The 27652-nt window shown below is 38.6% G+C and overlaps 1 protein-coding gene and 1 non-coding gene across 2 annotated transcripts in view; both read right to left on the bottom strand.

Annotated features, from left to right (window-relative positions):
- Nucleotides 1-27652, bottom strand: part of SMYD3 (SET and MYND domain containing 3) — a 709727-nt gene that overhangs the window by 341017 nt on the left and 341058 nt on the right. The window lies entirely within an intron of this gene.
- Nucleotides 1514-1620, bottom strand: LOC122708441. The gene has a single exon (XR_006345213.1). It is a non-coding gene; the product is annotated as a U6 spliceosomal RNA (small nuclear RNA).

Below are 27652 nucleotides of genomic sequence, written 5' to 3'. Positions count from 1 at the left end.
CCCCCCTGGCAGAATGAATACAATTTAAGTCATTAGAATATAACTTTGATCATTTCAATCATCTCAAGAACATGTACTGACTATTGTCTGTCATACCAAACGAAAGACAAAATCTTACTGTGCCCATGTGGTAAACATGACATACATTACATTAATGTAATTAATACATTACATTACATACTAGAGGTTTCTGTGACAAAGAAACTAGGGCTTTCTAGATCAAGTCTTTCAGGTATTTCTCATTCTGGTATAGACAGAACAAAAAAAGGAGTAAACAAAAAACAAAATGAATTAAAAAAAAAAAACAGTATTAAAGAAGTGATCCCTGAGTTTACAGCAATTTTAAAAGCACAGCAGAGGACCACGGTACTGATGAACTGGAAGGAAAGAAATACTCCAATGGAGTGATGACATATCATAAAAGACACTTTGATAAAGTTAGGAGGAGTGAGAGTAAAAGAGAACTGCAACAGTGATGATGATCACGATCAGAAGTGGTGGCGGGGATACTGAGCAACAGACAGATGCCAGGACGTGGCCATGAAATTTAGATGACAACAGAAAGAAAGAAAGCCAGTCAGTCAATAAATCACCAGCAAGAACAACAATAACCAGTTCTGTAATCAGAAAGGTGCTGAAAAGGAGTGAAAACTACCTAAGGATTCACTTCCTTTTATACATAATAAACTTTGAAGAATGTATAAAATGTATCTCAAGAAAAGGGGCTGAGGAATCAGGAGAATTAGAAACCACCTGAGCAGATTTCAGCATCCCTCAAAGTTATCAGCCAGACGTCTGGAAAGTGCTTCAAGAACAGTACCAGAGCAGGAAGGGGCACCCACATGTGGTGCAGCATGGTGCCAAGCCAAGCCAGGAAGCAAAGACCACTGAAGCTTCGACAGGACCCCACGTGGGCACAAGTGGTGAGGGACAGCTGTAGACCAGTAGCTCTCAGCGGGAGTGGCACTGCCCTGGGGCCATTTTTGGATGTTTTCAACGATCACAATGGGAAACTGGAGCCGGGCATGCTAGACAGGACAGTCTTCAATAACAAAGACTTATCTTGTATCCTGCAAGTCTTGCCAATTTCTCACTGGACTTTTCTGTAGATGGAAAATTCCTATTTATGATTATCTAAATTTAGAAACTAATTCCAATTTACTGATAGACACAAAGTTTCCTACACATTTTAATCACTACTAAATTTTCAAAGACTGCAGTTTCCTTGAATGTAAACTGAGGAAGGATTATACTTTGTTTCATTTGAACTTATATCAGAATTGTTCACCATTTTGGAAAATCATGTCATCAAATCATGGTGTTTAATATAACATACCTGCATCCATCCGCATTTGCAGCTGTTACATTTATGGTTACTCCATGTATGTCTGTGTATACTTATTTAGTCATCATTTCAAAATTTCATGTATAAAGAACTTTTGAAAAATGCTCAGTTGAATGTTGTTTGACTTTTCTTTTTCTTTTTTTTTCAAAGAATGGCACTTTATTTTAAAAAACTATGGAACGCTTCACGAATTTGCGTGTCATCCTTGCGCAGGGGCCATGCTAATCTTCTCTGTATTGTTCCAATTTTAGTATATGTGCTGCCGAAGCGAGCACATTTGACTTTTCTTTAATCCAAACTTACGCATGAGAAATAGGTTCAAATATCTGACTATCTCATTATATCTCTTAGCAGAGTAACGAACAAGTATTTACATAGTAAAATGCATTTAAAGTTATCTTTCAGGACTTCCCTGGCAGTCCAGTGGTTAAGATTCCATACTTCCACTGAAGCGGCCTGTTTCTGAGCCCTGGTCAGGGAACTAGATCCCACACGCCACAGCTAAAGATCCTGTGTGCCACAACTAAGACTTGGGGCAGCTAAATAAATAAATATTTTAAAGTTATCTTTCTTTTTTATAGCTGCAGCATTATTTTAATTTCAAAATCCAATGTATAGGTGGTTATATTATTTATAAATTTCATTTTGAAAATAAAGGGGGTATATTCCAAAAGATGCTATGAAGAGAGGGCAAGGAATCAGATATGGCTGGTACCGACCGCTTTAGCTGCATCAGCAAAAACTGTAGAATAGATTCTAATTTTCCTATAGAGAAAGACAAAGGGCAACAGTATCAAAAGTTGATGCCAGCAATGAAGAAGAAAACATCACCTGATCATGACTAGAAGAGGAGACTGGAAAGGGCAGGTTTCCTGTTCTTTCAGCTATACCATCTAACCAGTCTGCATAAACAGCTAACTGCCTCTCATTCACAGAAAAGGTACAAGCTTTTTTGTCAATAACTGCAACTGAGATGAGCCCTAGTAGTTTCAGAAATACTGGTGTTTCCATGTCATGATACTCTATTGGAAAGTATCCGACAAAAGACAGGTGGGAAATTTGAATCTGCAGAACTCTCTATTTTCTGTTTTATATTGCTTTTAAAGAACTAATTTCTAAACTAGTCTAATCTGTACACTCACTGCAGTGGGGCAGAGACATTGAGAGGGGAGACATGCAAGGGAAAGGAAAAGAGGAAGCTAAAGTGGCTATATACATAGCTCATCACTTCTATGATGAAGGTTGTTAGTATTAAGTATCAATTTGTTATTATTAACAATTTGTACTACACATAATAATGGGAGAAATGTATATACAAAGTAAAACCCTATTTGGTAGAGTTAATAATATTAACAAAGACCTTCAAGTTTCTCTTTAAATATCATCTTCTCAATGTAGTTCATATATACAAGGGAACATTACTCAGCCATAAAAAGGAACAGAATTGGGTCATTTGTAGTTATGTAGATGGACCTTGAGTTTGTAATACAGACTGAAGTCAGAAAGAGAAAAACAAATATCATGTATTAACGCATATGTATGAAATCTAGAAAAACGGTACTGATGGACCGACTTGCAGGGGAGGAATAGAAATGCAGGTGTAGAGAATGGACTTGTGGACACAGTGGGATAAGGAGAGGGTGGGACTAATTGAGACAGCAGTACTGACATAGATATCCTACCGTGTGTAAAATGGGTGGTCAGTGGGAACCTTATAACCCAGGTTGCTCAGCTTGGTGCTCTGTGACAAACTAGAGGGGTGGGATGGTGGGGGGTGGACGGGAGGCTCAAGGAGAAGGGGATATATGTATACGTTTAACTGATTCACTTTCTTGTACAGCAGAAAGTAACACAACATTATAAAGCAATTATATTCCAATTAAAAAAAAAATATCATCTTCTCGACAAGGCCTAAAGTGACTCCATGTTTAAAATCACAACTTACTCTGCAATCTACATTTCCAGTCCCTATAGTGATGCTCAATTTTGTCCCATAGTTCTGCTCAATTTCTAGCATGCTACATAATTGACTTATTTATTATGATTATCATTGCCTCCTGTTACTAAAATATAAGCTCCACAAGGGGAGGAACCACTGCCTGTTTTGTTTGCTTTAGATTCCAGCATCTAAAAAGGGGGGCTGAAATAGTAGGTGGTCTGTACCTATTTGTGGAAAGAATGAACAGAACACCTATCATTAACTGAATACTTTCTATGTACCAGAAACATCGTAAAGTGCTTTACAGAGAGGATTTATTTAATCCTTACTAATAGAGCCTGCAAGGTAAATATTAGTAACCTCCCTATCACAGGTGAGAAAACTGGAATCTTGAGAAGCTAAGAAAGCTGTTTAACATTGACAGCCAGTGAGCGGGAGGGCTGGCATTCGTGTCAAGTCCAGGCAGTGAGAGAGGAAAGTCCGTCCAATGATCGATGCACTGGACCTTGGCAGAGCTCAGACACCATCACTCTCCCCTCAGGAGATGAAGAGGTCTCTGGGTCACTCAGCCCCAGTGATAATCCCAGTTTTACTCACTGGCACCCTCAGCAAGGGGCTTCCCTGCTGGCTCAGATGGCTTGGACAGCAAGGAGATCAAACCAGTCAATCCTAAAGAACATCAACCCTGAATATTCATTGGAAGGGCTGATGCTGAAGCAGAAGCTCCAATACTTTGGCCACTTGATGCGAAGAGCCGACTCATTGGAAAAGACCCTGATGCTGGAAAAGACTGAAGGTAGGGGGCAACAGAAAATGAGAAGGTTGGATGGCATCACTGACTCAGGGGACATGAGTTTAAGCAAACTCTGGGAGATGGTGAAGGACAGGGAGGCCTGGCGTGCTGCAGTTCATGAGGTCGAAGAGAGTCTTAGCGACCGAACAATACCCTCAGCAAAATATGCATAATAAAAAGCAATGTATTAATGCACCTGTGTTCATAAATACCTCAGTTGGGGGTCTTACAAGCTTTGATAGGTAATTGTTGACTTAACACCTCTAAAACAAAGAGTGCCTTGCCCCTAAACACTCCGTGAGACAAAAGGAAATTTATCAAATGCAGTAAAAATAAAACTTAAGAATAGAGAAGAGCATGGCTGATCTCAGCTTCCTAAAGTGACATTTTACATTTTCTCATTTCTCAAAGTATCTTTGAGGGACTAACCTTTTGACATTCCGAGCTATTTTCTTTCAACTAACAGCATCTTCTGCTGCATGTTCTCTATTCAAACTAGACCAGAGGGAACAATGACAGTCTGCATATATGATGCTACTGTTTAATCAACCCTGAATAAAGCGCTCGGTACACATAAGAGAAGGCACGTGTGTCAAGGGACTCACGAGAGGTTATAAGAAGGGGTTGCCAGGAGAGGACTCATCTGTTCACAGGAGAGGAGTAATGCTCCATCAGGCTGAGGAAGTTCTGAATACATTTCTTTCTCTCTTTTTTAAGACTGAATTATTTTAAGATAATTCTACAGTACTGTTATCTGATAAGGCAAAGACAGTACTAAACTCTTAACATATAAATGTTCATAACCGCATCACAATAAATTCTTCTTTGGTATGCCCTTCACTGAATTATCTCAAGTATTTCTAAAATTTCAAGTTCTGATGAATCAAGATACAATTGTAGCTACGTCTCCTCCTAGTCAAAGGCACAGAGTCTAGAAAACTAAGAACATTAAGTGATGCTACAATCTGAAGACAAGTTAAAAATACCAAGAAAGGAAAGAGTATCCCCAAGAAGACAGGTCCTCCAGAAGCAGGTGACCACAGACAATGACCTGCAGGGTGACTCACACAATTCCTCACATCACTTTGAGTGGCCATCGTTTAGAATTAAGGCTTAATCCCTAGTCTAAACTATGGTTTTTCCAGGAGTCATGTATGGATGTGAGAACTGGGCCATGAAGGAGGTTGAGTGCTCAAGAATTGAGACTTTTGAACTACGGTGCTAGAGAAGACTCTTGACCAGCAAGGAGATCAAAACAGTCAATCCTAAAGGAAGTCAATCCTAAAGGAAGTAAATCCTAAATATTCACTAGAAGGACAGATGCTGAAACTGAAGTTCCAAAACTTTGGCCACCTGAGGTGAAGAGCCAACTCGCTGGAAAAGACCCTGATACTGGTAAAATTTGAAGGCAGGAGGAGAAGGGGATGATAGAGGATGAGATGGTTGGATGGCATCACCAACTCAATGGACATGAGCTTGAGCAAGCTCCGGGAGATAGTGAAGGACAGGGAAGCGTGGCATGCTGCAGTCCATGGGGTCACAAAGAATCAGACATGACTGAGCGACTGAACAACAATAACAACAATATGTAGACAAAATTATCTCCAAAAAGACTTAGGCTCCTTCACTCTTTTATATAGTTAGTTTCTAGACCTCCATATCTTTGGTGTTATAAACAGCAGTAGAATTTGCTCAAATTGAGCTCCTATTACAAGTACTATACCCACTGAATCTGCAAAACTGAAAATTTTAAATTACAAAACAGGTGATGCAGAGTGACTGCCCCCCCTAAGGATACCAATGTATGCTAAAATATATTGATTCTTATAGAGTGATTGCCCTTTTAAAATTCAAAACTGCATCACTCAAAGAAAATTACAAACTATATTTATTATTTATAAAGAAGCTAGAAATCTTAAGTGAAAACAATGCATTTCTGTTTTCAAAAATCCAATTTTTACTCTCTTTAGATAACAGAGGATTTTAATCTCCTCCTAATCACAAGGAGAAAATGCTGCTTGGATCAAAAGCAGCAGTTACATGCACTCACTGCATTTCAGATGGTTCCGACCATTTTGAAAGAGATCAATTTTGCATTTCCATTTCTCCTGCCTAAACCATCACGAGGGTTTAACTTTCCTCTAGTCCTTTACTTTCTAATCTATCTTTGACATTATTACCAGAATTATCTTACTAAATCATCATAATCATGTTATTCTCTTGCTTAGAAACTTTACATAGCTCCCTATTTACTACAGAACAAAGTCCAAACTTCATACCAGAGCATTCAAGAACGCCATAATCAAAGCTCGTTTCATCTATCCAGTCCCCTGTTGTTGAGTCGCTAAATCGTGTCCAGCGCTTTGTGACCCTATGGACTGTAGCCCACCAGGCTCCTCCATCCATAGGATCTCCCAGGCAAGTATACTGAAGTGGGTTGCCATTTCCTTCTCCAGGAGATCTTCCCAACCCAGGGATCGAACCCTCACGTCCTGTGTCTCCTGCATTCCCAGGTGGACTTTTTTTTCCTTTTTTTTTAAACCATTGAGCCTCCAGGGAAGCCTTTCAGTTCCCTATATGACAACAAAGCTCAACAGCTCCAGGGCTTTAAGGACTGGGTACACACAGAACCCTTCCCTCCACTGATCAGCCTCACTCCTCTACTTTTTTCATGAAGATATTCCTGATCCTCATAGTTACAGTTACTTGTTTCTTCCTTTGCATTCCCACCACACACAGAGTTTTACCACTGGAATGATGCCTAGTGTATCATGTTTAGTATTATCAGTGGCTGCCTGCATTGCCCTCTAGCTTGCTACTGCACAAGATCAAAGATTCTCTTTGGTTTAACTCCAGATCATCCGAGCTATCTAACAAAGAACCATGTACATGGTGGTTGCCTTGAAGTGAATGCTAACTGAGTGAAAGAATGAAAGAACCATGCAGTCACCCATCCATCCATAAGAAGGGGGAAAGATGAAGCTGTGAATCAAAGACAAGCTTTTGAACACCTGCACTTACACATATCATCACCACAGGTTTTTCAGGATGCAAGGTAAACTTACCAAGATCAAGTAAGAGTGTGTGTGTTTTTGTGCACCTGCATGCACACAAGAACACATAGATGCACAAAATTTTAAAACCAATACCATTTATAATTGCTCAGAAATAAATACTCAGTTGTAAATCTAACAAAACATAGACAGGATCTATATGAAGAAAACTATGAGTTGATAAAGGAAATTATAGAAAATCTAAGTAAATGGAGAGACATATCATGTTCACGGATTAGAAAACTTCATATAGTAAAAAATGTAAATTCTCCCCAGATTGATACATAGATCTAATGTAATTAGCATCAGAATCCTAGCAACAAATTTTTTAGCTATATAAAAGATTATTCTAAAATATATTTGGGGAACTTCCCTGGTGGTCCAGTGGTTAAGACTCCACGCTTACACTGCAGGGGGGCGTGGGTTCAATTTGGTTGAAGAACTAGGATCCCATATGCCACAGTTAAAAAAAAAATTTTTTTTAATTTGAAAAGCCAAAGGAACTAGAATAGCTAAAACTATAATGGGAAAGGAAAAAGGGAAAGGTATCAGTCTACATGTATTTCAAGATACTATACAGCTTATGGTGATTGAGACTGTGTGGTATTGTTAAAGGCATAGACACACAAGCAATGAAACAGAATAGTGAATCCAGAAAAAAAGATAAAATCTTTTGGATTCAGGACTAGGCAAACCACTCCTAGACAACACCAAAAGAACTATCCCCAAAATATTAAACACTATTGATAAACTAGACTTCAACAAAATTAAAAGATGAGTTATATACTAGGAGAAACTACCTCCAAATCGTGTATCTGATAAAGAACTAGAATCTAGAATACATAAAGAACTCTCAAATCTCAACAGTTTGAAAAATTAAACATTTTATTTAATGCAGAGAAGGTAACTTTCCCACAACACATCATTTAAATCAGCTCGTATAATCTGACTGAGGGAAAAAGCTCCCAGGCTCTGCAGTTACTGAAAATGTCAGTTGGTCCAGTTCCCATAATGTCAGGCAAGGATGAAAGTGTTTTCCATAGTAAATCTTCATATTTTACTGAATGGAGAAGCTAGAAAACTTAAAAAAAAAAAAAACGTTCAAAAGGCCTTAATGTTATTAAACTTGCTGTATAATGATAATATCTCATTGTCCCTTCAGTAGTTTTCAATTTTTACTTTCCTTAGTTGGGAATTTCTACAAAAAGAAGGGTGAAGAGGCCCATCTGTTACAATTGCCGATCTGCCCTAAAACCTGATTCTTGACTCATGTCATCATTATTGGCAGCAACTAACGGAGGGAGGAGTATACTATACTGGGAGCACCATGAGGAAACATCCTTTTAAAGAAATTAAATTTTTCTCTCTTTCATGAGCATATTTTTTAAAAAGTAGCAGAGTAAGAGCACAATAAACTCAACTGCTATCAAAACAATACCTGAAAACATTTCATTATTTTAATAACAGTCAGGGCTAAGTTAGCAATTGACATTGTGGTGGCTCTTATTATTATAATTAAAATTATATTCTAAGTTTTAATTTTAAACTCCATAATTAAACCATTGCCATCAATAGGCTAAAAGTACTTCAAAAGGAATACATTATTGTTTTGATCAAACTATTTAAAAATGCATGATATTTGTACCAGAAGAACCATTTCCATACACAGGCAAAGATAGCCCTGGGGAAATGACTAGTGAAACTTCAGATAAAATGACATTTTAATCTTCCTGTACAAACCACATCTCCTACCTAGCTTCATAAGCATGTCAGCTCACTTTGTCACTTGCTGTATTACATTAAGAAAAATGTTTTTATTTTCTCACCTTTCCTTCTAGAAGTGGCATATGACTGACATTTCAAGAGGAATCGCCTTTACTTGGAAATATTTTCTTTTAGAAATAGTACTCCAAAAGTATACTTCAACCTAAATTCCATTAAGACATATTTTAAATTGGGGCTTTTCATAAAAGCGTTTAATAAACATGCATGTATTTCAGCTCAGCTAGATCATTTATATAATTTATAGATGATCTAGATAATTTATAAATGTAGGCAAATTTTAAATTATACATTTGTAATATAAGTTTCAGAAGATAAATTAACATATACTTCTTATTTGCTCCTAGCAGGTCCACTTTTGTGTTTCAGGATCCATGAAACCCTTGAAAGTATATGCAAATTTTGTTATGTGTGCTTAGTTTTAAACAGTTTCTCAAAAGAATCTGTGAATCATTGGTTTATTCCCAAATGACCATTATATTTATAAATAGCATCTCTGAGCAGAAAACAAAACATGACTTTTGGAGGACTTAAGTAACCACGTAGCTGTCCGTTTACTTCTATACCTATATGCAATTAGTTTGGATTTACCAAATTTTTCAGATGCTTGCTTGTACATCAAGCCAACCTAAAAATTATGTCCCCTAGAAAATGTTCATAGTCAAACCTCAAAGAAAATTAGGTACCTAGTGCTGGAGGAACTAGCATTGGGCCCTGGAATCGTGCTAAAGTAGGCAGTAAGAACTAGAAAGGAAGAAGAGCTTCTCTGACTTACAACTACATTAGTATTTGAGTGCAAAACATTACTAATATTTAAAATGCAAATATGCTCATTAAAATTAAAAAAGTAAATCTTTCTCTTACAGTGATATGTTGAAGAGCTACAATTTGGTAATATACCTCAAAGTTTTTCAATTCAAACCTTTTAAGATAGGTCTAGGACGTCCCTGGTGGGGCCTTGGCTAGGAATCTGCCTGCCAATGCAGGGGTGTGGGTTCAGTCCCTGGTCCGGGGAGATCCCACGTGCCACAGGGGAACTAAGCCCATGCACCATAACTACTGAGCCTGCATTCCCTAGAGCCTGTGCTCCACAACAAGAAAAGCCACCACAATGTGAAGCCCGTGCACAACAAGGAATAGCCTCTACTCACCACAACTAGAGAAAGGCCACATGCAACAACAAAGACTCAGCACAACCAAAAATAAACAAACAACATTAAAAAATTGCAAAAAATAAACAGTTTAATTAATTAATTAAATAGGTCTGTCTACACTACTCCTCTATGTACTGACAAGAGGAGGGACCTTTGTCTCATTCATCCTTCTATACTGAGTGTTAGACATAGAGGCCGGTTAACACAGCCAATTCAAATAGCTTTTGATTAATTATAATGCTGCATGATCTGATTAAATACTATAATTTGAACTGTTGAAAGCTATCCAAATTTGGAAAGTTTCAGAATGCTCTAAAATAATGGAGGGTCATAAATAAAATAAGTCATATTAGGGACACTTATCAATCTCTTCCATTGAATTATCACTTCTAGTAGCGTTCCTTGAGTCATTTCATAACAAGTCAGTGGCAATAAACATACAAGTAATTGGCCAAGTAACAAATATTTGATTAAAATATGGAAACAATAAGTGATTCCAACATCAGTTACCCTAAAGTTTCTTAAATAAATAAATGCAGACTACGTGACTACACGCTAAGTCACCTCAGTCATGTCCAACTCTTGGCGACCCAATGAGCTGTAGCCCACCAGGCTCCTCTGTCCATGGGATTCTCCAGGTAAGAATACTGGAGCAAGTTGCCACGCCCTCCTCCAGGAGATCTTCCTAACCCAGGAATTGATCCCGATCTCTTCTGTTTCCTACACTGGCAGGCAGGTTCTTTATCACTAGCACCACCTGAATGTGGAAATTTCACCAAAAATATAGGTAAAAATAGAATAAAAATACACAGTTGGAAGTCTTTTCACATTCAACCCAAAATAAAATTCTGAATAAAAGAGAAGCATATAAGATCATACAAGTAGAAAGAATTGCTAGGAGCCATCTCATTTAAGGCTTCCCTGGTAGCTCAGCTGGTAAAGAATCTGTCTGCAATGCGGAAGACCTGGGTTCGATCCCTGGGTCAGAAAGATCCCCTGGAGAAAGGAACAGCTACCCACTCCAGTATTCTGGCCTGGAGAATTCCATGGACAGAGGAGCCTGATGGGCTACAGTCCACAGGGTCATAAAGAGTTGGACACTACTGAGTGACTTTCACCTTCACTTTTCTTTTATCTCATTTAAAAGGGGAAAAGGTGTTCAAAAACCATCCTTTGTTCACTTCTGCAAACAGGAAAGGAAACTGGCTGAGAAAAGCAGAGGATTCTTAAATCTGGCAGTGCCCACTGATAACAAGAGTATTTATTCGGGACTGTTAGATCAGTCACTGGTACCGGTTTCTTTATCATTCATATTCTTAAATCCTCTCAGATAGGAGTTGCATATGTTCCCAAACTACCATCTCAACATAGTTCCAACAGGTTGGAATTAACCATACACAGAACACTCTAAAGAGGTGAAAGCTTATTAGATTAACTGATAAAAACATAGATCTCCTTGATTTGTAGTTACCATCACGCAACAGCAAAAAACTAACCTACCCAGCTATCATTCTTCAGTTTGATATCTATTATCAATTCTAAAAGCATAGGTCCCTCTTGCTTACATCTGAAAGTTGGAAGAAAGGCAGGTATTTGAGAGACATCATGGAGGAGTCTAGAGACAGTCAAGAAGAATGAATCTCCTACTGTCTACAAAAGAAATACTGACTGTACCATGGTAAAGAAAAGTGGAAGAGAAGTGGCGGGATGTAAACAGGGACTTGAGAATGCCTAGCAGTGAAAAAAAAGAGGGGGAGAGAGCTGGGATGAAGCAGAGCATGGGCAGTTCAGGCAGAGAGAACATACCAACCAGCAGGCAATTTTAAGATAAGGAATACAGTTTACTGAAGGAATGAGCGAGTGAAAGAATGAATGAACCACCAAAGCAACCAATGAACAAATCAAATAAATGAGTACATGAATGAGTGAACCTGTAAGTGAATGAGGCTGATGAATGGTATGCTGGAGCTACGGTACAGATAGTCCTGAATGCGAAGCAATGAGTTTGAATCTTTCCTAAAAGGCAAGATAAGAAAGGCGCTCCTTAAGAATTGTATAATGTACAGTCTGCCCAACTGTATGCAGACTTGCCAAAATCAAAGAGAATTCACTGAAAGCTTTTATCACTATAAAATAAATGATTGAGTAAAATTAATTTGGAAGCAGTAGGTAAAATACAAGAAATAGAAGACATAACAGGTAACTACAAGTTAAGCCACTATTTTGACTACTCAAAACCAACATGATAGGCACATGATAACTAGAATTTCAGTGTTAATGATCTTCTTAAAAATTGAGATATAAGTCACATACCAAAATATACATGCTTTTGAAGGATATAATTCAGTGATTTTAGTATATTTGCAGTTATGCAGTCTTACCACTATCTAATTCCAGAAAATTTTATCACTGTACCTATTAGCAGTCACTCCCAGTTCTCCCTCCTGCCAGCCTACAGAATTAACATGCTGCAATCTTAATATGAATTTCTATTTTTTATATCTCCCCAAGGTGCACATATGGTGATTTGCATTGAAGAGTCTCAGTAGAACATAAAAGATTATTTACTAAAGAAATAGTGCCACAACTGAGGAAGTATCAAAGAAGGAAATTTTCTGACTACCTGATGTGGCATTTTTATTTTCACTTGGTAAGTAACAACTTTCAAGGTTCATTACGTTCTTAAAGTATCACTTGGTTTCCCAATTACAAAAGCTTAAGAGTTTTTTTCTGCCCTTTGGATATCATAACAACCTAAATATAGTGGCCAGATCAAAAGCTAGTTAAAGAAGATGGTGAACATCTAATCACCCACTGCAGCAACCACAGCCTTAGATCATCATTGATTTTTCCTCCAAGTCACAGAATGAAACAGAAATTCACCCAAGAATGCATAGATATTTCTCTGCAAGTCCCCAGATGGAATTAGAGGGTTATAAGTTCAGTTGAATTTCTTTTTTTTTCCCATTTAAGGTCAACTAAGAATGACCCTCCACTAAATTTTATACTTATAATTCTACCATTGGGTTTGAGATTGTTGTTTAGTAGCACATTTTAAAAGTAAGTAAATCTCCAAATATCTCTCATAGATTATTACTGTGAATCTTAGAAGAAACCTTCCTTGGTAGCTCAGCTGGTAAAGAATCCACCTGCAATGCAGGAGACCCTGGTTTGATTCCCAGTTTGAGAAGTTCCCCTGGAGAAGGGATATGCTACCCATTCCAGTACTCCTGGGCTTCCCTGGTGGCTCAGACAGTAAAGGATCTGCCTGCAATGTGGGAGACCTGGGTTTGACCCCTGGGTTGGGAAGATCCCCTGGAGGAGGGCATGGTAACCCACTCCAGTATTCTTGCCTGGAGAATCCCTATGGACAGAGGAGCCTGGTGGGCTACAGTCCACGAGGTCACAAAGAGTCAAACACAACTGAGTGACTAAGCACATTTGCCTTTATATGCCAATACATACACATACTTTTTTCCCTCTGTATTCTTTTAAAAATGCAAAATACCTTTATTTTTAAAAAATATTCTTCTAGTTAATGAAATCAGGCTGAACAAACACAAAATAGAGCTTGACTTATTTTTCCTATTCTATGAATATGGCCCCAGAGACTGAATTTACAAATAGGACAAATGTCGTACAGTTCTCATCTGCCCCTTTCTCACTCTGCCTCCAAGTGCTGCATTCTCAGGACCCACACCCCCTTCACACATATACACACCAATTATAAAGGTGTTAATATTAAAACAACTGTTTCGATGATCTTCAGCTTCTGGGATCAAAAAAATAAAACCAAAGCCAAACGAATATAAAGAATGTGTTTTGATCAATTCACTTTTTCCAATCAACTATTAGAAAGATCCCCTGGAGAAGGGAATGGCTACCCACTCCAGTATTCTTGCTGGGATAATTCCATGGACAGAGGGGCCTGGTGGGCTACAGTCCACAGGGTTGCAAAAAGTCAGACACGACTGAGCGACTAACATGTTAACTATTAGAAGAATCTATTTTCTAAATACTTCCTACAATTCTTTGAACTGCTCTCTGTAAACGAATATAAGTGAAACATGTTTTCTAAAGTGGCCAGGTCCATTAAGTTCACTGGGCATGGTCTAACCCTTTATGTCTCTTTCCAGCAACTCCTGATTTTGGGAGGGCTGTAGCGGGATTGAGATAACAGGAAGCCAAGGGAGGTGCCTCCTCAGGCACGGCAGCCACCAAGCTCTGTCTGAGCCATACAGAGGAAGAGGTTTTATTTTCTCCCTTCACAATGCCTCAGCACCCTGAGGGGATCTTCCATCAATAATTCATGAGCAGCAAAAAGAACATGTTCTAATCAATAAAGAGTAACGTTGAAACTCACAGCAGGTTCCACAGGACTGATGGGGTGTTATATTAATATCTGATTAAACTTCCCAGAAAATTTAATTTTTCATAAACCAAAGACCTAAAATTAACCTTTTAACCTTATGTTTACAAAAGATCTTTCCCAAGGGCACAGAAATATTTTAGAAACATACCTTAATGAAAGCAGGAGGCTAAAAAGAGTATTTCAGTACCTAGGGGATTTGCTCCAGATCACACAGAAAAAGAGAATTAGAACTTAGTTCACCTCACACTTACCTAAAACATTCTTAATTGGAGTATTTTTTACACACCTTTAATGATTATGTTCAAGTGCATGTTATAGGGACTTTAAAACACACTCAGATTTTTAAATCGCCAATTCCATATATTCAAGAAAAGGAATTTGGAGTACTTTGCATCTTATTTCTTCTTTTCCAGTAACCTCCTTTGTCCATTCACAACAAAACAATCAAATCGCAAGCCTATGTGGATTTCATAAAGTCAAATTAGTACAAGTCTAGCTATATATAAAATGAAGAAACTACAAGGATATATTTCACAGCACAAAGAATATAGCCAGTGGTTTATTATAACTATAAATGAACTATAATGTTTAAAATTGTCACTATATTGTACACCTGAAACTTATATAGTAAATCAACTAAACTATACTTTAAAAAATTAGTAAAAGTCTAAATTCTCCAGATTTTGCTTATTTATATTTTGGGATCCCATAAGAAACTTCTCCCTGGCCACAACACATCTCAAAGTGGCCCTGGATCCTCCATCTGGTAAGTCTATATCATCTCTCTACTCACCTGGAGGAACACCCAACTAAATAACCCCACAAAAAGGCGTTAGACGAAGATAGTGAAATTTGATTTAATGCAGAAAAGGTGACTTTTACAAAGCTTTCGTAGTGGGCAGTCAGATATTTTCATCCTCACAGAGCAGCAGCATGGTTAATAAACTGCTTCTAGAAGCTCCTGTAGAGATTTATAACTTTCGCTGGAAGAAAAGCTGGAGATTTCTTTTTCATTCTCTGACTGTACTTATAAACTACTTTCTGCAGCCCAGCGAGCCTCTCCTCGCCCAGATCGACAGCATCCTTGCAGAGCTGACAAGCGGTGATGGATGTACCCACCAGAGTATTACTGAGGATTTGAGAGGCTGTTACCGCCGTGTCCCCAGCACTCTTGGATGCAATCCTGTGCAATATTTCCCCTCAGAAGCTCAAGATTCTGAGACGGGACCAGCCTCAAAACTCTAACCCAGCCCTCTCTCAATGCAATTTCTTCTCTGATTAACACTGAAGAAGCAATGTGTTTTTGCTATTTGAAGCTCATTGTTCTGTTTGCAACAGTGTCAGTTTGATTGACCCCTTATTATTAAACTATAGTTTTTAATGAAACTCCATTTCACCATAGCATCTAAAATACTACAGGTGAATTAATTATACTCTAGAATAAAATAATAACAGATTTCCTTATTTCAAATACATAATGGGAAGCTGCTGTTTTACTCCTCTAATTATATAAGAATGGACAGAGTAATATACCCTCTCTATCAACAAATTTCAAGGATCTGCTTTTATCTTTTTCTTTCTTTTCTCCACTCAGAATTGTTATTAATGACAGGAGCATATCATAATTTAATTAGCTGACACTGACTGGCAATCTATCTAATTGGAACCATTCATAGAACTATCTGTAAAGGCAGATTCTGCATAACTAACAACCTTCATAAATAAGACCTTTAGAAATCTCACAGAAAGATATAAAATATTTGGACATAGTCATTATGTTCCCATGTCACTGGAGACTGGGGGCACAGAACTTCCCCTGAAGGGGACACACATGGCTGGTTCTGAAAGCATGAAACAGGTGCCCTGGGTAGCACAAAACTGCCCAAAAGTCAACTTGGCCGCCACCTCACACAATTATTTAAAGATATACAATGACACAGAAGTGTGGCTCTGTTTATGAGTGCCACGGAAGCATTTCAGGAGACTGAGTCTTATTAACCTGCCCAATCGAATTAAAGGGGGGGAGTAGTTGCATCTTAAGAACATGATGGGAAAGGTAATTACACCCAAATATCATATTCACGGTCTTGAGATAAGGCTGTGGGGCAGTGCCAAAGAATCTGCCTGTCAATGTAGGAGACGCAAGTTCAGTCCCTGGGTCAGGAAGATCCCTTGCAGAAAGAAATGGCAACCCACTCCAGTATTTTTGCCTGGGAACTCCCATGGACAGAGGATCCTGGCGGGCTATAGTCCATGAGGTTGTACAGTCAGACACAACAGAGAGGCGGAGCACAAGATAAAATATACACTTAATCTTCCTGAAAAGAGCTTGGAGACAATCTCTAGAACACAGCCATTATTCTTTGTGTTAGTAAAGTGTATGGTGTACATGCGACTTCTGAAAATTGTATACATATACACTTTTAAGAAACAAAGCCTGTGGAACTGAAAAATGATAAAATCATTTTTAGGTTTATGTTCATTCCTTTTACAAAATGTCAGATTCCTTGGAAGTAGATTTTTTTTTAAACAAAAATACCAATAAAAGAGGAGAAGGAAATGGCAACCCACTCCAGTATTCTTGCCTGGAGAATCCCATGGACAGAGGAGCCTAGTGGGCTGCAGTCCATGGGGTCGCAACGAGTTGGACACAACTGAAGTGACTTAGCACACACATGTCAATAAAATAATTGTTTAAAATGTGATTCCATTCTCAGTTCACAACATTTTCATCCATCTACAACTCTGCAGAAACTGGGCTATATCAAACTGGAGTTATCTGAGGCCACAGGGTTTTTCCCTGTATAGGATTACAGTAGTTTTCCTGAGAAAGCCCCACATGCAGTCCAATAGGCTGAGCTCTCCAGTAACAGCTCTAATTAATTAGGTGTGTGTAGTGGAAAGAACATGGACTTGGGAATCAGATCTAACCTTCAATCTGTGCACTGCCATTGTAGCTACAATATGATCTTGACAGATTTTGTTGACTTCTCTGAGCTTCAGATTTTTATTTGTAAAATGAAGGCATGCTAGTAACACCTAACTCATAAGGCTGTTATAAAAATTAGTTAATTATGTAAAGTATGTTAACTAACTTAAATTAGTTAAGTATTGAGCACTGAGTAGCTGCTCAAAAAAGAGCAACTTTTATTCTAACAACGATAATATATTAATTTTGGCTAATAATACTGAGTTGTTTAGGATCACATTAAATAATTTTGTGCAAATATTTAGAGAATTAAAGCCACTATAGGCATCTCAGCTTCACCCTCATTTATCTTGATTATCAAAGTATGGTTGTTGAACAGCTGCTATATTACTCTTTAAGGAGCCTGCAAACCAAGGAGCACAGGATCTGGAGTCAGATGATCCTGTGTTAGCTCCTAGCTTGCCCACCTTCCTAGCTGTGTAATCTTGAGTGAATAACAAACTTCTTAAGGCCTTAACTTTATCATCCCCAAACAGCAGGTACTAAAACAGTACTCACCTCACAGATACCATGAGGGTTTAATGAAACAATTCCTGTAGATTCCTTGGCACAATGCCTGGCACTTGGTACTTCCTATGTGTCAGGCATTACTATCTATTTAGTGACAATTCAAGATCATACCTCTGCTACAGAGGCTTAGAAAGCCCGAAGAGTCTTGCCACCATCAAGGAGTAGATGTGGGAATTTATTCCAGGTCTGTTTGACTTATTATAATAAACCATATGGAAGACAGACTTGGCCTCAGGGAGCTTACATATTTGGAAGAAACACGTAAGAGACTGGACACTGGGACTTCCCTGGTGGCCCAGGAGCTAAGACTGTGTGCTCTCAATGCAAGGGGCCCAAGTTTGACCCCTGGTCAGGGATTTAGATCCCACATGCCACAATTAAGAGTTTGCATCCCACAAGATTGAAGATCTCGCATGCCACAACTAAGACCCAACACAGCAAAATACATAAAATAATAACGATAAATATTTTTTAAAAGATACTGAACACCACAAAATAGTATGCTCTGTGATCTCACAGGAAAAAATACACAGGTCTCAGGGAGCACCACATGAGAAGGAAATGGCAACCCACTCCAGTGTTCTTGCCTGGAGAATCCCAGGGACAGGGGAGCCTGGTGGGCTGCCATCTGTGGGGGTCGCACAGAGTCGGACACGACTGAAGAGACTTAGCAGCAGCAGCAGCAGCAGGGAGCACCACAGGGGGATGCATAGTTAAGTGAATAAACATAGGACGTTTCAGAAGGCAAGAATAAAGGTAATGAAAAAATTTACATGACCTCACGCTTAACCCTTTTCTTAAAACCCAATTTCCAGACATGTCTAGCAGCGCAGAATATCTGAGTATCAAGGATCCAAGCCACAGGAGTGCAAACGCACCAAAAGGAGGGAAATGCTTGTGGACTGAACTCAGGAGGACAAGTACATGCAGGGTAATGTTGAGGGTTTGAGAAACAGTCTCCTGCTGACCTTTTCAAACAAGCGGAAAAAGTTTCTTCTTCCACAGCTAAGGAAAGACTTTAAATATAACAGCACACAGACCTGAGGCATGGTGAGGCACGAAAGACTGCTAGGAGACCTTCCCTGAAGGTGAGTTTTGAGGAGGACAGAATAAAACGGCCTGGGACTTCCCCGGTGGTGCAGTGGTTGAGAATCCACCTTGCAATGCAGAGGACATGGGTTTGATCCCTGGGCTGGGAAGATCCCCTGGAGGAGGAAATGGCAACCCCCTCCAGGATTCTCTTGCCTGGAGAATCCTCATGGACAGAGGAACCTGGTGGGCTGTAGTCCACAGGGTCGCAAAGAGTCGGACACAACTAAGCACAGCACAGCAGCACAGGGAACTCAGATCCCACACGCCGTGGGGCAACTAAACCCAAGGACCACAACTACTGAGCCTGCGAGCCACAGCTAGCGAGTTCGTGCACAGAGAGGAAAGATCCCGCGTGCAGCAATTAAGACCCATGGAAGCCAAAGAAATAAATTAGTTAATTAATTTTTTTTTAAAAAAGGGACTTGAAAGGGAAGCAAGGTAAAGAGAACTGGAGTAGGAAACAGGATGACAAAAAGGAGGTAAACTGGCTGAGGAATCTAAATAATGGAGTCTCTGCTCCAGAGACATAGACCTGTAATTAACAAGCCAACAGTGCATTCTGAGAGATGATGCCTCAGAAAGAAGGCTGGAGGAAAGAGGAGGAAACAGCTTAAAATTTCAAGCTCCAGACTGTGGCTAATCTAGTGAAGGGTGATGGTGCTGTCCATCTACACACTGGGGTACACTGACAGAGAACCCATGGATGGCTCTGTGTGATTTTTGAGTTAGACTTGGGCCATTTTCTTGTACGTCTGCACACAAGGATGATAGTCCTTGGCAGAGGACAATCTGTTCAAGAATAATTAGATTCTTCCTCACTTCTTGAGTTGGTGGCAGAAGCACGTGGTATATTTACAATATCCCATTTTGCTTCCATCTGAACCCATATGTTCACTGATTGGGTTAAAGCTGGAGCTGCATGTCACATTTTTCACTGTGAACAAACTTTGCTTCAGCAAACCCTCAGGGAAAGCGGGGTATCCTGCTCTGTTAATTTCCCAGGCCAAGGAAAGTCTCCCTTCCAGGAATCGGAGCAGCTCTGCTGATTTATTGCTGGAGAAGGGCTCTGCCTCAGAGGATTCATGTCATGAGCTGCAGGGACAGCCAGGGGAGCAGCCCTCATTTATGGTGAGACAGGAGAGAAAAGCTGGGAAATAGCCCCCATGAAGAATATGCCTTTATTACATGTTGAAAGCAATGTAAATCAGAATGTGCTCTGTGGTTATAATTCCATGCTATGATGTAGAGGCCAAGACTAAAGGGTGGAGGAAAGATGGGAGGAGAAAGAAAAAAGATGGAGAAAAATCTTATAGGTATATACTGCCTGCTATTCAACGGCACAGGGCCAGGCGTGCTATACAGGTGATCTCAAATTGCAGGTTGCCTAGTGACATCTGAAGTTAAAAGCACAATTTCCCATTCTAGCCTCCAACATACTCCTGGGATCTGCCCTTTGCTTGTGCAATAAGTGATAACTCATCTGTCACAGGTCTGCCATCAGAATGATGCGATGGAGAGACCTGCACCACCTAAGCACCCAAGGGACTTGAAGGCTTCATCTAGTGCTCTCAGGTGGGTGAGTAGCAAGGAAACCCTACAGCCCATGGCAGGTCCTGGGACAAATGTATTGGGTTTAGCAATGTAGACACCTTGACAGAAAGTCTGACCAGAGTGGAGGGGGCCAAAGGGTGATAAAGTAAGTTTAAGAAAAAATGGAGGATAAGAAGCAGAACCAAGGGATAATGACACCTCCTTTGAGAAGTGTTTCTGTAAGGCAAATGAGAGCAATGGGGTAGTAGCTGATGGACAGTGTGGTGTCCGAAGAGATACGAAAAGTAAGAAGGATGAATTGGGAAATAATACCTCCTGCTGCATTTTGATTAAATTATATAAACAATAAGCACTAAAACTCATTAGATTCATTAGAAAAGACCCTGATGCTGGGAAAGATTGAAGACAGGAGGAGAAGGGGACAACACAGGATGAGATGATTGGATGGCATCACTGACTCAATGGATATGAGTTTGAGCAAACTCCGGGAGATGGTGAGGGACAGGGAAGCCTGGTGTGCTGTAGTTCATGGGGTTGCAAAGAGTCAGACACAACTGAGCAACTGAACAACAACAAAGCACTAAAAAGTATCTCAGAGATTTAAATCAAAGTCCTTTCTGTATGAAAAAATGGGGACTCAAGAGAGTTTAGGTGACTTCTTCAAAACACAGCACCGATGAAGAGCAAGGCTGGGATCAGAGTCCCGAGGAATCTAAAATGTGCCAAGTAGACAGAATATTAAAATTAACTTCAGATCTTGGGTGCCTTCAAAATAGAGATCAATATTCTAAGGACCATCTTGAAAAGTACCCACATAAGACAGGAAGCTTCCTAATATTCAAAGACACACCTACTGTCAACATTCAGGAAACTAAGATCATGGCATTCAGTCCCATCACTTCATCTCAAATAGATGGGGAAACAGTGGCTGACTTTATTTTTTTGGACTCCAAAATCACTGCAGATGGTGATTGCAGCCATGAAATTAAAAGACGCTTACTCCTTAGAAGGAAAGTTATGGCCAACGTAGATAGCATATTAAAAAGCAGAGACATTACTTTGTCAACAAAGGTCTGTCTAGTCAAGGCTATAGTTTTTCCAGTGGTCATGTATGGATGTGAGAGCTGGACTATAAAGAAAGCTGAGTGCCAAAGAATTGATGCTTTTGATCTGTGGTGTTGGAGAAGACTCTTGAGAGAGTCCCTTGGACTGCAAGGAGATCGAACCAGTCCATCCTAAAGGAGATCAGTCCTGGGTGTTCACTGGAAGGACTGATGTTGAAGCTGAAACTCCAATACTTTGGCCACCTGATGCGAAGAGCTGACTCATTGGAAAAGACCCTGATGCTGGGAAAGATTGAGGGCAGGAGGAGAAGGGGACAGAAGATGAGATGGTTGGATGGCATCACCGACTCAATGGACATGGGTTTGGGTGGACTCCAGGAGTTGGTGATGGACAGGGAGGCCTGGCGTGCTGTAGTTCATCGGGTCGCAAAGAGTCGGACACGACTGAGCGACTGGACTGAACTGAACTGAACTACAATTTAACCTGAAGATTTCTATGCTCCACCACCTTGCCATGCAATACCATGTCCTTTGCACCACAGTGACTAGACTCAATTTTTGTTTTGATTTTGCTTTTACTAAGATGTTTCGAAAGACCCTGAAGATAAAGGTATCAGATTAACTAGAAGAAGTGAACTTTTTTTTCCCTTGCAAAAGAGAAATTTTAACTACCTTCACCAACAAAAGGATTAAGTTTGCTCTGTGACAGAATTGCATTTAAAAAAATGAGGCAGATAAAGAAAAGCTTTTTATTATTTTAATGAATTCAAAAGCTGGAAGCATTATTGAGAAGAGCAATGTGTTCACTGCTCTAATCCAATGTAATCATGTTTAAAAAATTATTCTACTTAGGAAATTTTCTGCTACATCAGACAAAATCCAAAATGTGCCAAGTAGACAGAATATTAAAATTAACTTCAGATCTTGATTGCCTTCAAAATAGAGGTCAGTATTCTAAGGACCATCTTGGAAAGTATCCATATAAGACAGGAAGCTTCTTAATATTCAAAGATACACCAACTGTCTACAGTTTAACCTGAAGATTTCTGTGTCTCCCTTTCATCTCATGTCCTAAGAAAGTTACAATACTATACATTTGTTATCTGAATTAACCATTTACTTCTGTATAAGGAAGCCCATTTAACCTCTCTGTTCTTCTGTAGCCGCAGCTATTAAAAAAGAAATTCAGTTTCTGACTCATCACTCGATTGATTTTAAAGAAGAAAACACCACAGTAACTTTTAGCATAAACATATTTATGTTTATAAATATTTGTTGCACAAATATTTTAATCATTTAAGTCTCAGAAGAAAACAAAAAAATCTTTTCTTTCTCAAACAACTTAAATGCCCAAAGAATTAAATAATACCTAAAGAAAATATATAAGACATCTATAATAACACTGCCTTCCTTCTCAAAATATATCACATTTCTTGGCTATTAGATTCATGTCATTCTGTTACAATTTTGACACATATAGCTTTGATACATATACATATAGTATATATATGTATAGTACTATATATGTATATATGCATAGTACTATCTATATATTAGTATATATATTATATGTATAGATACATATAGTACTTAGGTAACTATGGAGGCAAAAATTACTTTGATCAAGCAAAGTTAATTGTATTTCACTTGTTTGAGGTTTTTTTATTTTTTACTATAGCTCACTCATGCTGAACATTTCATTTTAACAAAAAACAGTAAGTCACCAATCTCAGGTTGAGCTTTAATTTCAGCATGAGAACCACAGTAATTATAATTAAACTTGGAAGAGGAGTTCAATTCATCTTCCTTCAGATTTGTGATTAAAACCACTCATTCCAAATTATTCCAAAATCCTGTCTCAACTATCATAAAATGATTAAGCCATGTTCAAAATACCCAAAACCTCACTAAAAATCCAATCTAGAATAAAGCACATCAATCAGGCAAAGTATTTTATACCCCAAATTTGTAACAGAATATAAAAAATTTTTAATTAATATAAATATTAACTGAATGCGTGAATTGGTAATTAAGATTTTGTAATTAGGGGTTAACTATCTGTTTTATCATTTCTTAGATTCTTCCACTAACATCTTAACTGTCTACAGTCTGCTAATGCTGTTGGTCTGAGTTTTCACCAGAATAAGGGAAACAGATTACCCCCACCTTCTGAGTAGGGCTAGTAGGAAGGTCTGATGAAAAATGTTTTACATCTATTGGTTAAAATAATACAATATTATACTGCTAAAAAAAAAACCCAAATTACTATACCACTAATTCTGGACATGACAGACTGGGACCCAAACCAAGAACTTCTCCTCTGCAGCCATGGAGGGAACAGATTAAGACAGTTTATTCCAGAAAGGAAAGGCCTGACCCAACCATGAAAGGCAGCAGAGATGGGGACACAGGGAAAAGGCCAAAGGAGACAGAACCAACAAAGTCCCATCCATGTTCTGTCCATAAAACTGTGGTTATAGCCTAGTGGCTTATTTTCCCATCTAGAGCCCTGCCAAAACCCCAAAGATTTGGCAAAATTTTCCCCAGTTACCAACTTGAGATTTTTTTCAGAGAAAGTAGACTTGTTTATAAGTTTGGTTCCAGGCTGAAATAAAATTCTACCAAATTATAACTTAAAATATTCTTTGAGGGGAAAAAATAGCTCTGTAACTCTCTATTTTCCGTATGTCATTATGTCCTTCTTATGCAGGATGGAGTTTCTATTAGCTAGTGAGTCTTCCTGAGACAGTAGAAAAAGTACAAGGTTTGAGACCAAGCAGTTTAAAATCCTGACTCTGCTACTTACTAAACACAGGGCAACAAACAAGTAACTTTAACCTCTGACCCTCAGTTCCCCAATTTGTGAAAAAGAGATAATAAGCCTGTGTTGAAAGACTATCAAAAGAACAAAAAATTAAAATAAGATTTAAAAAGGACCTAGCCTAGGGTCTACCATTCAACAGACATCAAATAAACAATTATTTATTGATCTTTTTCCCACAATTTCCATTCTACCAACAGATAGGTTCAAACATCACTTGATTAGATAAGCAAATATGTGGCTAGTTAAGAAAAATTATCTCTAGAATTCATTTTACTCCTGGAAGTGTATTCAATACCTACTGGCCACCGGAAATGAAGATAAAGAGTCTGGGTGATGGATAGAAGAGGCTCTCAACAGATGGCCCACATCCTGAACACAGAAAGATAGCTGAGAATGCCTTGCAGCTAGAAGCAGGGATGATGGTGCTGGAGAAGTGGAGGGAAAAGTGTCTATGAACATACACTGCAGGCACAGTGCATTTGACAAGATAGCCAAAGACCTGCAGGAAACGATATGGAGAAAGGAATCTGCAGTTGGGTATGTAGAGACAGAGCAGGAAGTACCATTTTATTTCTGTTTTCATTCTTAACTAGTATAGCTTGGTAAAGCAAGAGCTGTACACTTTCAGACTAATGTCATCTCAAATTAGGTACTTATTAAGAGGGAAGTGGTGAGCAGAGGACGGGAACCAGTATTTTCTATGCACTTACTATGTTTTAAGCAGAATGAGGCTTTTCCTCATTTAATTCCATGTAATTTCATTCTACAGAATTGCATGCCAATTTTATTTGATTAGATACACTTCTACCATCAGTTCAGCTCAGGCCATAAAGATTTTTTTTCATAGTTTTTCATCTCTCTTTTATTTCAATTTATTTTTTTAATTGAATGATGATTGCTTTACAGAATTTTGCTGTTTTCTGTCAAACCTCAACATGAATCAGCCATAGGTATAAATATAACCCTTCCCTTTTGAACCTCCCTTCCATCTCCTGCTCCATCCCAACCCTCTAGATTGATACAGAGCCCCTGTTTGAGCATCCTGAGCCATAAAGCAAATTCCCATTGGCTGTCTATTTTACACATGGTAATGTAAGTTTCCATGTTACTCTTTCCATACATCTCACCCTCTCCTTCCCTCTCCCCATGTCCAAAGTCTGTTCTCTGTGTCTGTTTCTCCATTGCTGCCCTATAAATAAATTCTTCAGTACCATTTGTCTAGATTCTGTATATATGCATTAGAGCACGATATTTATCTTTCTCTTTCTGACTCACTTCACTCTGTATAATAGGTTCTAGGTTCATCCAGCATCATCAGAACTGACTCAAACGTGTTCCCTTTTAAGGCTGAGTAATATTCCATTGTGTATATGTACCACTACTTCTTTATCCATTCATATGTTGATGGACATCTAGGTTGCTGCCAAGTTCTAGCTATTGTAAATAGTGCTGCAATGAACAATGGAGGGTACATGTGTCTTTTTCAACCCTGGTTTCCTCAGGGTATATGTCTAGGAGTGGGATTGCTGGGTCATGTGGTGGTTTTATTCCTACTATTTTAAAGAATCTCCATACCATCTTCCCTAGTGGTTGTATCAATTTGCATTCCCACCAACAGAGCAAGAGTGTTCCCTTTTCTTTATACCCTCTCCAGCATTTATTGTTTGTAGACTTTTTGATGATGGCCATTCTGACTGGTGTGAGGTGATATCTCATTGTAGTTTTGATTTGCATTTCTCTAATAATGAGTGATACTGAGCATCTCTTCAAGTGTTTGTTAGCTATCTGTAATGTCTTCTTTGTAGAAATGTCTGTTTGAGTTTTTTTCCCACTTTTTTGACTGGGTTGTTTGTTTTTCTGGCATTGAGTTGTATGACCTCAATGTATACCTTGTATATCTTGGAAATTAATCTTTGTCAGTTGTTTCATTTGTTATTATTTTCTCCCATTCTGAGGGTTGTCTTTTCACCTTGTTTATAGCTTCTTTTGCTGTGCAAAAGCTTTTAGGTTTAATCAGGTCCCACTTGTTCACTTTTGCTTTTACTTCCATTACTCTAGGAGATGGATTATAGAGGATCTGGCTTTGCTTTATGTCATCGAGTGCTATGCCTGTGTGTTCCTCAAAGAGTTTTATAGTTCCTGGTCTTCCACTTAGGTCTTTAATCCATTTTGAGTTTATCTTCGTGTATGGTGTTAGGAAGTGTTCTAATTTCATTCTTTTACATGTAGCTGTCCAGTTTTCCCAGCATCACTTATTGAAGAGGCTGTCTTTGCCCCAGTGTATATTCTTGCCTCCTTTGTCAAAAATAAGGTACCCATAGGTGCATGGGTTTATTTCTGGGTTTCTACCTTGTTCCATTGGTCTATATTTCTGTTTTTGTGCCAGTACCATACCCTTTCCATGACTGTAGCTTTGTAGTATAATCTAAAGTCAGGAAGGTTGATTCCTCCAGCTCCATTCTTGTTTGTCAAGACTGCTTTGGCTATTTGGGGTCTTTTGTGTTTCCATATGAACTGTGAAATGTTTTGTTCTAGTTCTGTGAAAAATGCCAATGGTAATTTGAGAGAGATCGCATTGACTCTGTAGATTGCATTTGGTAGGATAGTCATTTTCACAATATTGATTCTTCCTACCCAGGAACATGGAATATCTCTCCATTGTTTATGTCATCTTTGATTTCTTTCATTAGTGTCTTATAATTTTCTGTATGCAGTTCTTTTGTCTCCTTAGGTAGGTTTTTTCCTAGATATTTAATTCTTTTTGTTGCAATGGTGAATGGGATTGATTCATTAATTTCTTTTTTGGTTTTTCATTGTTAGTATATAGAAATGTAAGTGATTTCTGTGTATTGATGTTGTATCCTGCAACTTTGCTAAATTCACTGGTTAGCTCTAGTCCATAAAGGCTTTTGAATGAAAGCAAATTTAATTTTGATGCTCAAGCTATATTCTTTGACTATTATCACCAAAAAGATAACCTGGAATTCACATCAAGTATTATTGATTTATTTGGAAAACATACCTACTATGTATACCAGTGGTCCTCAAAGCAGCTCTCAAAGACTGTTTCAGAGGATCTGAGAGGTCAAGACCAGTATCTTAGTACTGTTATGAAAATAGCCTTGACCTCTCAGATAATACTAAGATACTACTGCCTTCCTCATTCTTATCATCTTGTGAGTAA

The sequence above is a fragment of the Cervus elaphus genome, chromosome 14 (assembly GCF_910594005.1).
Source record: "Cervus elaphus chromosome 14, mCerEla1.1, whole genome shotgun sequence".
Taxonomy (NCBI): Eukaryota; Metazoa; Chordata; class Mammalia; order Artiodactyla; family Cervidae; genus Cervus; species Cervus elaphus.
The sequence above is the reverse complement of the archived record's forward strand: the minus strand, read 5'-3'. Positions and strand labels throughout refer to the sequence as shown.